This window comes from Aphelocoma coerulescens, chromosome 3, assembly GCF_041296385.1.
Source record: "Aphelocoma coerulescens isolate FSJ_1873_10779 chromosome 3, UR_Acoe_1.0, whole genome shotgun sequence".
Taxonomy (NCBI): Eukaryota; Metazoa; Chordata; class Aves; order Passeriformes; family Corvidae; genus Aphelocoma; species Aphelocoma coerulescens.
In genome coordinates, this window is record NC_091016.1 from 74,676,787 (window position 1) to 74,691,434 (window position 14,648).

Below are 14,648 nucleotides of genomic sequence, written 5' to 3' on the forward strand. Positions count from 1 at the left end.
CTTTCAGCAATGTTGTTTCACATCATGTCTCAGTGTTTACTGAGGCCACAAATTAACTGTTTTCTCTTTTACCCAGAATTCCTTTCATAAATTAATTGAGTTTTGCTTAACTAACTTTGCCAGCATTGTTTTAATGGCTAATAGCTTTTGGGCTTGACTTTGAAGGCTTAAATGTGTCATTTGAATGTTCAGCCTATTTTATGATTAAGGTTTACTGGCATCTGAGATTTTCATGAGTAGTACAAGTTCACAAGCCTACTTTTGAGGAAGTAAACTTTGTGAGGCAGATTGGTATGTTGTTAATTGGTCATGAATTGACTAAACATGTCTTAGGTATTTCAGATGATTAGGAAAAGACCTGTTGCTGTCCATGGAGACCACAGCTGTAGCAGAGGTGGTTCTTCATGCTTGCCTGCTAGGGAGGAGGAGGGAGCCTGGCTTTCTATATTCCATCCCTGCATTCACCCACACATCAAAGAAACTTGGACTCTGGTTGCTGGCCCTTAAAGACACCCTTTGGGAATCTACCTTCCTGAAAGAGGCAGGAGTGAGAAAGGGGAGTCATCTCAGTTTTTTTATTTACTCTGATCACTTTGACTTGGGCCAGTGTGTTGCTCTCATATTCCCAAATATGTAATATAATGAGTCAAGAAGTTACTCATAATAGACCTAAAGGTAGTTTATTTTGGTGGCTTTTGAGTTCAAGGTACTGAAAAGATAATTGTGCACATTACCAAAAGTACTTTTTTTGAGTGACATTATCTTTCAGAAGTGTCAAAAAGACTAAACAATATGCCATATTTATCCAGAATATATTGCATTCCAGACATGATCTTCTTTGTATTGGAAAAACAAATATGGTACTTATTTCATGACAGCTCTTGCAAGGTATTCCATGGTATAATACTCCAGTCTACAGCTGGAAATACAGAAAGGAAAAAAGGAAAAAAAAGGAAAAAAAAGGGCAGGGAAAAAAAAAGCTTAAAATACTGATTCTTTCACTGAAGCCATCAAGAGCAGTGAGAGATGACAAAAAACATTTAAAACCTTTGACCAAATGTTTTGCTCTTTTGCTGGAATTGGGACAGAAACCCAATCTTCTTAAATGCTTTATGAAACTGTATCATCATTGTTCTCATTGATAATTTATAAAAGAAAAATAGCAATGTACTTTCCCTCTGTATGTTGTTAATATGCAGAAGCTTTTTCAAGGTGATTGGTGAAACATGGTGTGCAGGAACAAAAAGTACACATATTTTCTCCAGCAGGGTTCCAGAAGTGTGGGAGTTTTTTCTGAGCCTTTTTGTTGTTCTATTACTTTAAATAGTAATCTCTTCATGCTTATTTCACTTCATCCTTTATTATATTATTTTCACTGTATTGATTAAAATCCCATTACTGTTAAGAAAAGCTTATTTGACTACTTGATGCCAGGTCCTTTATTATCTGATAATCTGGTTTACAAAATCCTCCAAGGAATATCTTAAATGTGGCCATGAGTAGTAGTGCATGGATTGTGATTACATTTTTGAGTACTTTTAGAAAAATGTTTGGTACTTCTCATTTTCTGCTCTACCAAGGTATCAAACATCTTTCAGCCTTTTTCAGCTCTACTGGATTGTTAAGTAATTGGATGGAAAACTCTTTTCCTTCTTCAGGATATTTACTGCAGTGAAATATTATTGTAATTTAATACTGCAAAAAGGTTATGAGACAAGATTACTTTTTCTTTAAAAATACAAGTATTGACTAATCTGGCTTTCCTGAGTTTTTGAGGTAATGTTTGTCCTTTTTAATTTCTTCGTCTTTTCTTTATGGTGTATTCAGATCATCCTGGTACAGAATTTTTAGTACATATGTGAGAATTAAGCTGTGCCTTGTCAACTGAGATAGTCACCATCATTGGTTTCTTTTAAGTAGCTCATCTATAAGATGAGCAGCAGCTGTGTAAAGGTATTTGTTGCTTGAAGTAATAATGAGACTACTGATGAAGTTCAGGGTTAGGTGGAACACAGTCGAATAACTGATAATAGAAACTCTTATCACAGGAAACATGGAATAGGGTTATTTCCTCAGGTGAAAATCACATATGTATTAGATTATATGGGTTTTGTTGGTTTGTTTGTGTTTTTTTTTCATTTGCCTGCTATACAGTAGAAAATTTTCTTGATCATACCTTAATTAATGAATTTGATCATATTTTAGCCATTGGTTGATTTTCTGTGAAGATACGAACAGTGATGATCTTGATTCACTTCTAAACATGTGATCCCATAAAATAAAATTTAGTGTTTATTAAACATGGAGCAAAAGCGTAACATTCGGAATCAGAACCTGATAAATACCATGTATAACTTCCTCTAGCCTAGTGATATGCCTGAAACTAATGTCATTTGAGAAAAATAGGGATGGCTCTTTATTGTTGAATTGCCTGGATTATACTGAAAAAAATGTATTTTCTATAAATATATAAAGTTGGGGAAAAGGATGTAAATTGCATGTAAGTACTTCCTAAAAGTATTGACTTCAATTTTATTTTTATATGGTTGATAGGCATTCAAGGACAAAACTGTGCATAAGCAAATATGTCATTTGCTGGGAAAAGAAAGTTTTTTTACATTGTATTACTGATTTTTAGAAAGAGAACCAGCTCTCAGTCCCCAAATCTGAATGGCATTAGTGGGAAGGATTTATACAGTGATACTGGTATTTCAGTCTGGCTGCAGGGATTCCCTACATTCGTATTAACTTACTGTCTCTGCAACAGTTTTAATGATAGCTACAGGATTTTAATGCTTGATCAGTGCCTGTTACAGCGACCACTGGTCTTTCTGTTGGCTATGAGTAAGGATCAAGGCCTTAGTGACTGGCACTGAGAAAAACAAATGTTTATCTGATCCCAGAACAAATGGATTTATATGACACAGCAATGTGTGGGTAAAGAGAAACAAGAAGATTGAAGCAGACTGGAAGAAGAGGACATTTATACTTTTCTTAAAGCATTTGTCAAAACAGATTATGTCTTTCAAAACACTAGTCTGAAAAAGACTACTTCAGTTTTTTTAATCTGGGGAAGCTGTCCCTTTCAGTGAACCAGAATGCCATTTCAGAAGAGTTTCATACCGCTGTCACAGCATCTGTGACAGCAGATACTGAAGAGAGGTTTCCCTCAACAACAGTGGTGTCTCTGTATTGTACATGTTTAGATTGATACACATATCTGCAAATGCATATGCAAGTGTAATTTACAGCATTTGTTAAGTTAATGTTAATATCCGATGAATATTACAGCTGCAAGTCCTGTGACAAGCTGTCCAGTATCTGAAACCACTGTTGATTCAGCAGCTGTATTAGAAGGAGAAATAATTGACTGTCAGTCAGCAAGCCTTTGACGTAGGCTCCTTGCAATGACTGGTAGCTACAAAGCGGCTTGAAACAGACCTTTGCAACTTGTCAGCCCATTATTTTTAATAACGGAGTCATGCAGTTAGTGTAATGATTTTGATTCTATGATTCAAGCATTTAATGGCTCCACAGGCGGCATCAAGCACAATAAATGTGACTAGATCCTTTGAAAGACTTTTTAACCTGAATGACTGTGAACCCACATAAAATATTTTCATGACATGAGAAGCTAATACGAGCTAATTGAGTTCAGAGAAGCAAAAGATTAAATCCACTTTTTAGATTTACTACCTGATGATAAGGAATGCATATGAACTGTATAGACAACAATGATACAGATATATTTAAAATGACTGAGATTGAGATTATATTATTTTGGGTACTTAAAAATTAGTACCAGAAAGTGGGAAAGTGGAAATTAGTGGCAGAGAAATTACATATAGCTGTCACTTGCCATCTATGCTTTGGTGCTTTCAGTCTTTACCTGTTCTTTTAAGTCCTCATCAGACTGAAAAGACCAAATACTGGGATTTTGTCCTGTCCAGAAGATCATCAGTGTTTTTTTTTTAAAAACTAACTACAGCCCTTCTGATAGAGAAGCCATTGTTTTCACAGTTTCAGTACAGTGATACCCTTGATTGGGTTGTGAGTGTCCTTAGCCTGAACTGGAGGGGACTGCTGTTGCAGGATCTCCATCAGACACATCTCTGCCTTCCACTTGAGGATGTGTGGAGACAGCTTGATCTCTAGTGACTGTCAGTAAAAGAAAGGGTATTTCATAACAAGGAGGTTGACTAGGAGAGCAAGAGGAGAGTTGTGGAGCCAGAAAGAAGAGAGCAGCCAAAATAAAAGGCCCAACAAACACTCGAGAAGAAAAAAGAAGAAAGGGAATTTCTGGGTTTTAACACCAATTCTCCACCCTATTTCTGTTACCTAATCACCTCCAAATGCAAACTGCTCAACACTCATCCTCATAACAAATTATTTTACAGACAAAGGAAGTTAAGGACATTTCTTTGCACTTGGGCAATGCAATTGATATAGCAAAAGAACAATTTAGTGAAACTTGAACATCAGTTTCTAGTAAAGGAATTCTGATGTGGGATAGAAACTAACTGAAGTCAGAAGTTAATGAACTGATCAGGGTGGCGAGAGGTTTTATAGCAAATCCTCATGATAAAAGAAAGGATAACCTAAAAGTTGAGTGCTGGAAAAGTGATACAGAACAGGGAGCAGAGTCTTACAGAGGGATGTACTGACTAAAGTGTATCAAGAGTGCCAAATGCCATGGCTACAGTGGTTTTAAGGCAGCAAGCAGTCTTAATGTGAGATGTGAAGTTCTGAAAAAAGCTTTATAATTAAGCAGTTAGTTTGTCTTTTAGTGTTATAAGGCTTGAGAGAGAGGACAATAGCAGAGATAAATGATGTTTCTCATAGACTCTTCGAAATTCTTAATTATCTTCCTGCCCAGTGAATCTGCTTCTCAGAAGCAGGAGTTAGTTTTTTCTTGCTTTGCTTAGGATGTTTTTTTTCCTTTGGGTTTGGCTTTGTAAGGTTTTTGACTGTCGGTAACACTGAGCTACACCACTTGCTACAGCAGGGAATTTCATTCTAATACCACCTTATTTTATTCTGTCTTAACTTATCACATGGATGGCAGAACTGTGAAACTCCATTCATTACTTTTATTTCCTGTTATTTTCACTTCTCTCTGGGGACCTGATTAAAAGTAGTCCATGCTAGTACTTATTATCTCTGGTGTTGCTCTGTTGTGTTCTATTCCCTCTTGCTTTTTTAGCCTTTGGAATTGATTAATTAAAGCTTAGTATATAAAGTAATAGGAAGCATGAATTGTTTCGTTTATTCATTAGTGTGTTGTGGGAGACATGTAGGTCTGTGCTGTGCTCAGATAACTTTTATCAGAAATTCTTAAGGTAAAAAGTATAGTTTTAGTACAGTTTTAAATTGTGATAACTGAAAATTACCTCTAAACACTTGTCATGTGTCATAGTGATATTTCAGATCATGTAATGCCTAACTACTAATTGTCTCTCCCTTTCTCACACTCCTCCATGTGGGCATGTAGATGTAAGCTTAGTGCTCTGTTGGTTTGCCACAGAGTGCCAGTTCCACAAGCTTTGATGCCCCTTAAGAGCACTGGTAATGTGAGAAGTGTCACAGGGCAGACAGCCATAAGGAAAGGGTTGTATAAACCCTGCCTGTAAAATCCTAAAGAAATTCAGACTTTTTCCACAGAGAAATGTTACAGGAATTTGATGTAAACAAAGCAGCCCAACAGTCTGAATGGACTGTTTTGTAAAAATAAGATACTCTGATTATTTTAAACGTCAATAGATACAGTATCACTAGATCCAGATGTCCAAAAGCCATGTATCAGGCTACAAAAGAAGTATACGATGGTGTATGGTGGCTTTTGGAGCCCATGGAGGAGGTGATTTATTTTTACTCTCAGCAGCTGTCAGACTTCAATGCATACAGTAAAGCATGGTCTTCCCACAGGCAATTTCACTGGCCTTTGCTTATTCTCTGCTGCTCTCCAGAGGCAGATGAGATTGTTTCCTCTTCATCTTGGTTCTCTCTGGCATTTTGGTCTCCATCTGGATCTTGGCTCCTCCTGCTCCCTGTCTGCTGTTTCCATTCACTGTAATGTTCTCTCACTTCAGTGTTCCCCAGGAGCCATCACTACTCTGACCTAATCAAGAGCAGATACATTTCACCATGGAGAATATTTAGTGGGCTTTCATGTAGAATGACTTGGACATGGAGCAGACAGAACTCTCTTGCCTCCCCTGTGTCTTCCATGGCTGACTGATCCTTCTGGGAGGTGGGGAACTGTCCTGGCAGAGGCCATAGCACAGGCTGGTACTGGAAATTCTGTACTTCATGTACCTCCTTCTTACTTTCTGCTTTTACATTGATAGTGCTCTTCAGTCTCTGTTCTGTCCAGTTTCAAGAGAAATTGCCTGTTGAGTGGTCACCTTGGTGAAGATCAGTCCGCTGGATAACATATGAACATTTTACCCTTTTGCCTGAAAATACAGTAAAGAGCCGGTGACCATTCTAGGGCAGCTCTAGAGGTCTCTGGGTATGTTTCCTTATAAAGATAAAAGGCAAAAATGCTGGGAGGAGGGTAGCTTTTTTTCTTGAAAAATGTAACAAACATTGCCCTTGAAGGACCTGATGAACTTCATGGAGAAAAGCAGGGATATTGTTTTAAAATCAGTTTCATGTTAGCATCTTTTTGGGGCTGTGCTGGTAGTTTCTCAAATGATGAACAGTTAGCCACAGCAATCTGATTTTTCTACTCTCATTTCCAGACAGATGATGATGTGCATCTCCTGCACTAGTATCGCTGAAGTGGACAGGAGATCAGCATATATTAATGATAACTTTCTATGAAAAGAAAAATAGACAGAATTAGTGTTCTCAAACTAAATAGCTTTTGAGGCTATACCTCTTCATTATCTCACTCGTTGCAGTAAAAAACATTCATGTTTTGTGTGACGTTGTGGACATCTGTAGAAATTTTTTTATTCCCTGTCATCCCATAAAATCGAGTAACCACTTGTGTTAGTATTCTTCCTGGTGTTGCTGATGTCACTAATTCAGTGTCTGCCTCCTCCTGCTAAATCAGCATCCCTAGAGATCACCTCGCCAGGTAATGGCTAATATCAGCCAGTCTTCAGAGAGAGCCGCTGGGCTGAGCAGGAAGCTGCCAGCTGGGCAGTGGTTAGGCAAGGGCAGTAGTTAACACATTTTTTTTGTCACAGCTGAAAAACTAACCAGCTGTAAAAATTTGCCTACATGATCCTTCTTAAATTGAGGAATAAAACAGTCAAAAACTACCCTGTAGGCTTGCTGCTGATTTTCAGTTTCTTTTTCAGCTGTCTCCAGCTGTCGAGACAGTGAATGAGAGGTGCTTGACCAGATTGTAATCGTTTTCCTGTCTCAGAGAAGGGATACCATGGAAAAGTCAGAGCTCCAGCAGGAGTCTGGATGCCTTGGGTGATTCTGGGACCACTTAAGCCTGCAAAAAGTTAATTGTCCTTTACTGGAAGTTGGATAAGAAGATATTCACACTTGCTACTGGGTCTAGAAATACACAGTTACTGTGCAAGTCCTGTCACAGATTCCTCAGTTTGACCCTGCCTTGGTGGCTCCTACCCCAAGACTTGGGTGGAAGAGTTGAGTGCCAGTGGTGTGTGCAAATATGAGATTTCTGTACCTTTCTTTCTGCTCTCAAACAAGTGTAAGGATGATTTGCCAGTTATGGGGAAAACAAAAGCACATTAAATATTTTTGAAGCGTTAAATAAATCATCAGTTTCAGTGCTTGTCAAAACAAGTCCTTAAACCAAGATCCTGTATATTGTACTTTTGGTGGTGGGGGAGAATGAAGTAAATTTAAAAAAAAAAAATCTTTAGAGCATGTAATTTATCAAATAGAGCAGTTGAAACTTTAGCAAGCATTGCCTGTGTGCTCCATAGTTGGGTTTGTTTTTTAATTTTGCTTTAAAATATGAACCTCTAATTAAAAATTTTCTTAACAGCTTCTTAATAAATCAAATCATACAGCATAATTTATTAGCATTCTTAGTTAGCTGCAGTACTAAAAGGAGAAAGATGTAGCACAGGAGTTTGAAAGGAATCTCTTCTGAAAAGTATTAACAGCAGATCATCCTTTAACTCCCCCTGTGTGGTCTGTAGTATTGGATTTAGCCTCTCAGCAAGTTGTTAGGAAGGAATGTGTCTCTAATGATCATCATTGGTTTCTGGGAAGAGAAGAAGCCACTCTTCATTTTTTTTTGGTGACACATTGACAAATGGTTCCATTCAGGGCAATCCAAAAAATTATTCTTATGAAAGTATTCTCAGATGTGGCAATCCTAAGTAATGCATGAAACATTAGATACTCTATGAAAATGGCCTCTCTGAATCATCCTTTTGGCTGCCATTTGTCTCCCTTTTCTAGGGGATCACAGATCATAGAATGGATCAGGTTGGAAGGGACCAGAGTGGTTCATCTGGTCCAACCTTCCTGCTCAAGCAGGGTTATCCTAGAGTACTCTCCCAGAGGATACCACTGTAGTATCTGTAAAATATTTTTTCCCCAGTATTTGCTTATTTTTTTGTGGAGTGTGTTTGTATATTTAGAACATAATTAATTGTTGGGGTTTGAGTTCAATCATTTGCCTAGGAAGTTCCGAAAGCAATTAAGTTTTATTTAGCATTTTAATGTATTTTGTGTCATCTATGGCTCTATAGCAACTTCATCTTTTAAATATATTTTGTTTAAAAACACAAATAGATACTGAGTATGTCAATGAAAAACCTGATGGTTTACTGACCTCTCTTCATTTGTTCTAAGGAGACTTAGTTGATTTAATTAAATTAAAATATTATGAGAGACTGGTAGTGACAGAAAAGAAATAGACTGAAGTCTTTTGCAATATATAAACACTTCATTAGAAATGCTGTGACTGGACACTATGTATTCATACTGACTTTTTATAAAATGAAGACATGGGAATAATGAGCAATTCTGCCAAAATGGATTATGCCCTTGGAGATTGTTCTTACTGGATTGAAATATAGAATCATAGAATGGTTTGGATTGGAACAGGCCTTAAAAATTATCTAGTTCCTAAAAAAATCATTACAGATAAATTGTGAGCTAGGAAAAAACGTATTTATATAATTAAAGATTTTAAAGTATAACAGAGCGTTTATCTCCAGTCCTCCCTTTTGTTATGTGTATTAGCCTGTAGAGAGTTAAAAATCCCATCTGGTACCTCTGAAGCTAATTGAAATTTTGAGATTTGGGCACTTGGCAAGGGGTAACTGTAGGAGACTGGTCTCCCTGGGTTTACTCTCTAACAGGAAAGACTCCATCTTCAGTTTAATCTCCTCTGTGAAGTGATTTAATTCTGTTATCTCCCTGTACTGATTATCAGGGAAGCCCCAAAGAGATTAATTTCTGTGAGTACCTTTGGTGGAGTTGCAGTGCTCTCACATTTCCCCACCTCTCGTGGTCAGACCTGTAGCTGGCCCACAGCATCTGTCTGCTGAATTACAGTGTGGGACTTCATCTGTGCAGCCAAGCGGCATGTGGTCATAATTTTAAGACTAAAACATGGAAAAGCGATCATATTATGCTGCCAAAATTGTCTGGGGAACACAGGCTTCTTTTGGGGAAAAAAGCAGGTGATAATTTGTGGTTTTCTTTGACAGGAAAACCTTGATAATTCCACATTACTTCAGTTTTCAAGGCACGTTTGCTTGGGGGTTGAGACTCAAGGAGGAACATTATGTGCATCCTGGGGTGCTGGGAGGGCAAAGCTGCAGGAAAGCTTGTGTGTCCAGTGCAACACTCTCTGCCTATTTCTCGACCTCCATTTGGGAAGGTCCCTCTCTCTCCTGGATGTCTGAGGGGCAGCTGGTGGTGTGGGGTGACATAAGCCAGATTCTGCAGACTTGCCTGGGCAGCGCTCTGCTCCTGCAGAAATCCTCTTAAAACAGGATTGAGCCTAACCAATTCCAGTCACAAGCTGTATTTTCCAGGCAGATCCTCCTTGGCCCCTCAGCATTGCTGGTAGTACGAGGCACAACCTGCATGCTCCAGCTCTGGTGAATTTCAGTGGGCCCTTCTCAGTGCCATCTTCTCATTTCCCTGTCATAGCGTTTTGCATTTTCACCTGCAATCATAGGGTAGTTTCTTACAGAAAAAAATCAACATTAGTGGAGTCCAAAGGGGCTGTTGGGAGTTATTTTCAGATTTAATTCTAAAACCTCTCTCAACAACAATACTTGGACACTTCACATTGTTGCTGCTGGGTCTCTTTTATTCTGGCCTTTCACCTTTTTACTGGCTAAGTCTGCAGGAGGATACTGACTATTCTGCTGTGCTGGTGCATTTTGCATTAAATATTGAAATTCTGACTTCTTGCTCTGCCTCCAGCTTGTGGAGCTGTCCTGTCATCCTCCAGGAAAGGTTGGGGTATAATAAACAAGTTGTCTGCAGAGACAAACAGTTCTGCTCACTGATGACAAGAATTTTGATAAGTGTTTTGACCCTTTGAAGTATTTGTGCAGTTTCCCTGAGGATTTGCTTTTCCTTTCAGTTGAAAATTATCTGCTGTTTTATATATATTGGGGATGTAGTGTAATTTTTTAAAACTCTTTTAAATATTGTTGTGTCTCTGAATTGCAGTAATTTTTAAAAAAGCAACCTTTGAATACTTATACTTCCTCTGTGGTTCCCTCCTTTGGTACACTCCGTACATTTTAAAAGACTTAGTGATCTCGTACTTTCTGTTCTTATGTACAGATGGACCTACAATGGCCTGCTGGAAAAATACTGAATTGAGTTACCAGCAGCCCAGGTCATTCAGGCTCATGTTTCCCAAGAATGAATGACAGCAGCTGGTTTTCAGATTCTGTGGCACTCAGTGTCCAGAAACAAAATTTACAAAATCAGTGAGAAATACTATAAACCAGTGCTGATCCTGCTTCTCTGATCCAGATCCTCATTCAAATTTGTCTTACTTACATACTACTAGTTATAAGTCCTAAAGTTCTATGAATATGTTACAGAAATTTTGTGTGTGTTTTATGCAGTGTAAAATAAACAATTTTAGACACAGTGATTTGAGATAGGTTAAAATCATGCCCTGTAAACTGAAATTATTTTAGTACTCATCTGGATCTTCAAAGTAGTTTGAGTAGTGTGTCTCCTTCCCCCTTTCCTTCCTGAAGTGTATAGTAGGAGTTTTGTTTCTAACTCTGGTGTCAGTAGATGACTGACACTTAGTACAGGTTGTAGTGACTATCAGCATAAAAAAAATTGAAAAAATGGGGGGCAAAGTAAATTACAAAAAGAAAGCAAGATAAAGGAATGCAACTAATATAAAGAGTATCATACTTGGCCCCCTTTGCTGTCCTCCATCTCTTTTGGAAAAGTGCGTTTGTGAGCTTACAAGACATTTGTGACATTAAACTATTAAACTGAGTAAAAATAAGATGCAAAAAGTTTCAGTGCTTTACAGGTTTTGCTTTGATTGGGAGGAGTGATCTGCACATAAGTTTGGCACAGAGTCATAAACCACCCTTTGAGGATCCTCCAGATGCCCTGATCATTCTTTGGGTTCAGATTGCTGCTGTAGTTTCTTAAGTAATGGTCATCCCCAGAAAAAAAAACATGTAGGAACTTGCAACATTACATAGGTTTGCTAAAACTTGAGAGTAGAAATAAAACCTTTCTCCAGAGACTGAGGTTTGCATCTCAAGACTTCAGGAAGCCAGTGCATAACTTCATAACTGAAGAGTAATGAGATACCCAGCATTGACTTAATGGCTGAAGAGTAAATAGGTACTTAGCATTGCTTTTTGTAACTTTTCAGAAGTTTTTTGTTCACCCTAATAACAGTAATGGTGAAGAGCTTGAAAAATGTGTGGGTTGGGAGCACTGGTTATGTTGTCTCATGCATCGGCAGAAATCAGTATTTTACTATGCTTAGTTATTAGGATTTACTGAGCTGTTAGATTTATTTATTCCATGTTATTTTCTAGGGCACCTCAAGTAATTTATAAACTTATTGTCTATAATCCCTGACACAGATGTCTTTTTCCATTTACTTTGTTCTGTTCAGGTCCTCTCTTTTTAAAGTTCTATTCTGTTTAAAAGTATACAATATTTAGGATTTGGGTGGTGGGGAGGACAGGGCTGAAAAAGAGCACCCTCTTCATTTCCTTGGGGTTTTTTTTAAGCCAAGATACTGTTAAACGAAAGTCAAATGATCCAAGTGTGAAGTCTCACATTCTGTATGCTGAAAGCTCTGTTGAGTATTTCCTGGTCTCTAGTAATGTCTCTTGAGGAGCTGACTGTCTGCATAGTGCACACTGGACTATCATCTTAAAATAAGGATGGAGTAAATGGAATCAGAAGCACTACTGTGAGTGTTCCAATTAGTGTGAGGGAATATGGAAAACTTACCTGTTCTGTTGCTCCCAAAGATGAAAGATATGCTATGAAGATTATCAGAGGGCTGGAGCACCCATCCAATGAAGACAGGCTGAGAGAGTTGGGCTGTTCAACCTGGAGAAGTCTTTGGAGAGACCTCACAGCAGCCTTCCAGTACCTAAAGGAGTCTGCAAGAGAGCTGAGAGGGACTTTTGAAAAGGGCAGGTAGTAATAGGACATGGGGGAATGGCTTTAAACTGAAGGAGATTAGGTTCAGATTAGATACTGAGAGGAAATTTTTTTAATGTGAGAATGGGCAGACACTGGAATCAGTTGCCCAGAGAAGCTGTGGCAGGAAGCAGTCAAGGCCAGGTGGGACAGGGCTTTGAGCAACTTAGTCTAGTGAAAGGTGTCCCTGCCTGTGGCAGGGAGATTGGAACCAGATGATTTTTGCTGTGCCTTCCAACCCGAACCATTCTATGATATGAGAGAATACCAGACATCCGTAGCTGAAGGTTGCATGAAAAATAGTTGAGGGACTGAAGTGCAAATCCTGGGTTCTACCACTTACTGAATGAGCTTGTCAGTTTTCACAGGGCTCACGTCTGACACTAAACCAACACATAAACTTGTTATTTTTCAGATTTACCAGAAATATGTTGATGCCTTGCTTTTCTAACCAGCTGACCCAACTGAAAAAAATGAAAGCTACATTAAATAGTACATAAGATGTAACACAGATGTTTATTTCTACTTTTTTTTACATTAAGAGTAAAGAATGCAAGTTTGTAATTTTCAAGCCATCTTAAACAAGAAGAATCTTCCACTCATGGCAAAACATATTGCTGCATGCAGAAATCCTTTTGACAGCTGTGTCTGGAAATTCTCCTTGTTAACAAAACACACTACATCAAAGTGTTCTGGCAGGTTGTATTGATAGCAGCAGACACTGGGGTGGAGTGCAAGTAGGGACTCTATTACATTTTCTGTCAATTTTGGTTGATGCCTTGCTGCAGGAACAGCTCGATGTTTTCACTTTGAGATTGATTGAGAAACTTGATAGAAAAAAGCACATGTGCTTTTTCCATTTGCACCATAACATGGTAACTTTTCAAAATTCTGAGGGTTTTTTTTTCTTACTGCGAGCTTTATGTCAGCTCTTTTAATCTGACTGATTTGGAAACAAGATATTTTCATCTAGAAGTCAGCAGTTAGAACTTGAGGTGGCGTGTACCAGAGATGGGGTCTGTTCTTGGGTGAATAACCAGTCTGTAAGTTCTTCAGACTGTACAGAAGAGGCTTCCAGACGTGTTGTCTGCAGTACTCACCTTGATCCTATTTTCTGTAATATCTGATGCTTTTATGTTACTGTTCAAAAAAATTCCAAGCCACAGTAGATTGAAGTGCAGACTTGCAAACCAGGTGTAGGTTTCTCTTCACTATGTAAAAAGTACACTAATCTTTGTAATACAGCGCTTAAAATGAGATATTAAGATCCCATGAAACTTGTGTTCTGTTTCAGTCACACAAGTACCATACCAAATTGGGATTGTGTGCATCTTTGCAGTACCCTGATTTCATTGTGTCATTGATTTTGGTCTGCAGCTATGAAGATTAGAAACACTTTTTGGGCAATTATTTGCATCAGAGGACTTCCATGTGTCCCAGCCTCTTGCTCCTTTACGGTCAACCAGGGGAGCCTCATCAGATCTCTTTCCTTTGTGCTCTCTATGTCTTTTCTCTGCTTTTAAAGTTTAATGACTTGGTTTTATTGTGTGTGTCTGGCAGAAGTCTCAGAATACCGTGTTAATATAGTTAATGGGGAAATTGATTTAATGGAGTCTTAATTTCCCTGTATTGGTTAAACTTCAGTTATAGATGATCTTTTGAAGATGAGCTCTTAACATATCCGAGAACTTCCATCATGATTTTTTGGGGTTTTTGCTGGTTTTGGGTTTTTTGAGTCACATTTTAACTCAGGAAGAATGCCCTATTATCAACTGCTAATTGATACTGTAGTGGCTGCTTATGTGTAAAAGTAAAATTAAAATTTTATTTATATATGGATGCGTTTGTGTTTAATGCTGTTTACAACTTGGAAATGAGGAATACATTCTGTACCTAATAAGTGTATTTATATGTAATACTTATCCTAATAATATTCCCATCCAATATGTCATTATTCCCCAAGATGCTCTGGAATATTGGCTGGCTTTTCTTTAATTTCAGGGTTTTTTTCTGAATATTGCTGCTGGAAATTTCAA

General features: G+C 38.1%; 1 protein-coding gene across 1 annotated transcript in view; it reads left to right on the plus strand.

The window, feature by feature from the left end:
- The window catches only part of MAN1A1 (mannosidase alpha class 1A member 1), a 142,211-nt gene that overhangs the window by 98,296 nt on the left and 29,267 nt on the right, over positions 1 to 14,648 (plus strand). The window lies entirely within an intron of this gene.